Below are 4,398 nucleotides of genomic sequence, written 5' to 3'. Positions count from 1 at the left end.
GCTGATGTGGAAAGGGTCAGCAGCATGAAGTTCTTAGGACTACACCTGTCTGATGACCTGACGTCCACGGCCAACACCACAGCTCTGGTCAAGAGAGCCCAGCAGCGACTTCACCCCCTCCGAAGACTACGGAAAGCAGGCCTCCCCACCACACATCTACGGACTTTTTACAGGGGGACTGTCGAGAGCACACTGACATACGGCATCACTTCCTGGTTCGGGAGCTGCAAGGCGTACGAACGGCACCAACTGGACAGGATAGTGAAGACCGCAAGCAGGATTATTGGTGCTCCACTCCCCTTCCTGCTGGACATATACAAGAAGAGATGCATCAACAGAGCCATCTCCATCATCAAAGACCCTTACCACCCATCGCATGACTTTTTCACCATCCTCCCATCTGGGAAGAGGTACAGGAGCATCAGCTGCAAAACCAGCAGGATGCTCCTCAGCTTCTTCCCACAGGCTATAAGACTGTTAAATGAACTTTCCCCCCTGCCAAGTATCGCGCACAAACACCCCACACTACAGCAGAGCCACTGTTGTGCCACTGCCGGTCGGAACGGCTGTTGAATGTTATTGAATGTTATTAGAGGGTTAAATTGTTCATGACATGTATTTTAATTTTAATTGCTATTTATTTTGTAACGAAAACTGAATGGACACTGGTTGAGAAACGTTTTTTTGTTTCCTCTGAGTATGCGAATACTCAGGAAATGACAATAAAGATTTACAATTACAATTTCATTTCATTTCATTTCATTTCATTTCATTTCATTTTTCATTTCATTTCATTTCATTTCATTTCATTTCATTTCAAGAAGAGCTCCAAACATGGCCTACTTCATCTTCAAGCCGCTGTCTCCGGTAGGGAAGCACCGATTCGGGACTTACCTTGCCTGTACATCTGGCCATCCGCAGCAGCGACTGCGGAGGGTTTATGGTCCCGACCAAGGTGAACAATGGAGGAGGACTGACTGAACTTTGTGCCTTCCACCACAGTGATGAATGCTGCGGTGGATGTTTTGTGTTTAATTTGTTATTGTGTATTGTGTGTTCTTTTTTATTGTACCGCTGCTGGCAAATTCATTTCACTGCACTTCATTGTGTACATGATGAATACATCTGACTGCTGACTATAGGGTTGGGACATCATGATGTAGCTGGGAAAGTCCATTCTTGGGGTACTCTGCGCAGTCCTGGTCGCTCAGTTGTATGAAGGAAGTAATTTAGTTGGAAAGGATCCAAAAGAAATTCACCAGGATGTGCCCGTTCGTTGTAGGGAATTGGATGGGTTGACATGTTGTTCTCTGGTGTGAACGAGGCTGAGCGGTTACCCGATTACAGTGTACAGGCTCGAGAGTGTATTGATGAAGTGAACACTCACAAACATTTACCCAGCGAAGGTTCAACAACATGGGGGCAGAGGGTTAAAATGAGAGGACAGAGATTTAAGCGGGATGTTGGTGGCAAATTGTGCACTCAAGGGGTGCAGTCATCAAGTCAAATTTATTCGTCATGTGCACAATAAATTGCAGTGAAATGAATTTGCCAGCAGCGGTACAATAAAAAAAGAACACACAATACACAATAATAATTTAACACAAACATCCACCACAGCATTTACCACTGTGGTGGAAGGCACAACATTTGGCCAGTCTTCCTCCAATTTCCCCCATGGTCAAATGGATGAAGATATGCAGGGAATGAAGCTAGAAGTGGACAGCCTCAACAGTCAACTGGTGAAAGTTTCAGATAAATGCCTTGATCTTGAAGCTTGCTCACGATGCCAAAAGCTACGAGTGCTGGGAGTAACAGAAGGGGCAGAAGGGGACAACGCTCGTGGGTTCACTGCCAACCTAATCAAACAGGTACTCAATCTACCTGTGGAACCGGAAATTGAAGTGGCACATCGAGTACCGAGATTTAAGCCAAGAGCACAAGCAGATCCAGCCCACCCACAACAGATCATAGTCAAACTGCGGGACATTTCAGCACTTGAGGATCTGATGAAAAAAATCAAATATGGAGTGAAGATGACCTTTGGACAAGACACTATCAAACTCCTGTGGGATTATCCCTTTGTCGTCTTTTTTGCATTTGTCGTCTTTTTTCGTTTGTCGTCTTTATGCCTTCGTCGTCTTTATTCGTGCGTCGTCTTTTTGCGTTTGTCACCTTTTTTGCATTTGTCGCCTTTTTGCGTTCGTCATCTTTTTGCGTTCATCGTTTTTTGCGCAAAATTCATTTCATTTCATTTCATTTCATTTCATTTCATTTCATTTCATTTCATTTCATTTCATTTCATTTCATTTGTCCCTGTACCGAAGAAACCAAACCCAGCCTGCCATAACGACTTTCGACCAGTGGCCCTAACACCCATTGTAATGAAGTGTTTTGAGCGACTAGTTATGCAGCACATCAAAAACAGTCTACCTGCCGACCTAGACCCACTGCAGTTCGCCTACAGAGCCAACCGATCCACAGAGGACGCAGTCTCAACAACACTGAACCTCGTGTTGTCACATCTCGATCGGAAAAACACCTATGCCAGGATCCTCTTCATAGACTTCAGCTCCGCTTTCAACACAATCATCCCGCAGCAGCTGGTGGAGAAGTTGGAGCTGTTGGGGGTTGATGCTGGCACATGTAGCTGGGTCCTGAACTTCCTGTCACAGCGGCAGCAGACAGTCAGGGTGGGCAGTAGGACATCAAAAACCATAGCTGTGAGCACTGGCTCACCCCAAGGCTGTGTCCTAAGCCCCCTTCTGTTTAGTCTGCTGACACACGACTGTACTGCCAGACTCAATAACAACTTCATCAGCAAGTTCGCTGATGACACAACAGTAGTGGGTCTCATCAGTGACAACGATGAATCGGCGTACAGGATGGAGGTGGAGCTGCTCACAGGTTGGTGCAAATCCCACAACCTCATTCTTAACGTGGGAAAAACTAAGGAGATGGTGGTTGACTTCAGGAGGGCGGGGAAACATCACCATGCACCTCTGCACATCGACGGAGCTGATGTGGAAAGGGTCAGCAGCATGAAGTTCTTAGGACTACACCTGTCTGATGACCTGACGTCCACGGCCAACACCACAGCTCTGGTCAAGAGAGCCCAGCAGCGACTTCACCCCCTCCGAAGACTACGGAAAGCAGGCCTCCCCACCACACATCTACGGACTTTTTACAGGGGGACTGTCGAGAGCACACTGACATACGGCATCACTTCCTGGTTCGGGAGCTGCAAGGCGTACGAACGGCACCAACTGGACAGGATAGTGAAGACCGCAAGCAGGATTATTGGTGCTCCACTCCCCTTCCTGCTGGACATATACAAGAAGAGATGCATCAACAGAGCCATCTCCATCATCAAAGACCCTTACCACCCATCGCATGACTTTTTCACCATCCTCCCATCTGGGAAGAGGTACAGGAGCATCAGCTGCAAAACCAGCAGGATGCTCCTCAGCTTCTTCCCACAGGCTATAAGACTGTTAAATGAACTTTCCCCCCTGCCAAGTATCGCGCACAAACACCCCACACTACAGCAGAGCCACTGTTGTGCCACTGCCGGTCGGAACGGCTGTTGAATGTTATTGAATGTTATTAGAGGGTTAGATTGTTCATGACATGTATTTTAATTTTAATTGCTATTTATTTTGTAACGAAAACTGAATGGACACTGGTTGAGAAACGTTTTTTTGTTTCCTCTGAGTATGCGAATACTCAGGAAATGACAATAAAGATTTACAATTACAATTACATTCATTTCATTTCATTTCATTTCATTCATTTCATTTCATTTCATTTCATTTCATTTCATTTCATTTCATTCAACAGCTTGAAGCCACAGTCTGCGATACTTCTAGCCACGGGCACAGCGGGGCCTTACTTACTTACCCTCTGGAGCGGGATCCCTCGCCGGGAATCCATGTAGAAGAGCTCCAAACATGGCCTACTTCATCTTCAAGCCGCTGTCTCCGGTAGGGAAGCACCGATTCGGGACTTACCTTGCCTGTACATCTGGCCGCCCGCAGCGGCGACTGCGGAGGTATATGGTCCCGACCAAGGTGAACAATGGAGGAGGACTGACTAATCTTTGTGCCTTCCACCACAGTGATGAATGCTGTGCTGGATGTTTTGTGTTAAATTTGTTATTGTGTATTGTGTGTTCTTTTTTTATTGTACCGCTGCTGGCAAATTCATTTCACTGCACTTCATTGTGTACATGATGAATACATCTGACTGCTGACTATAGGGTTGGGACATCATGATGTAGCTGGGAAAGTCCATTCTTGGGGTACTCTGCGCAGTCCTGGTCGCTCAGTTGTATGAAGGAAGTAATTTAGTTGGAAAGGATCCAAAAGAAATTCACCAGGATGTGCCCGTTCGTTGTAG

The sequence above is a fragment of the Leucoraja erinacea genome, unplaced genomic scaffold, assembly GCF_028641065.1.
Source record: "Leucoraja erinacea ecotype New England unplaced genomic scaffold, Leri_hhj_1 Leri_102S, whole genome shotgun sequence".
Lineage (NCBI taxonomy): Eukaryota > Metazoa > Chordata > Chondrichthyes > Rajiformes > Rajidae > Leucoraja > Leucoraja erinaceus.
This window is presented reverse-complemented; position numbering follows the sequence as displayed.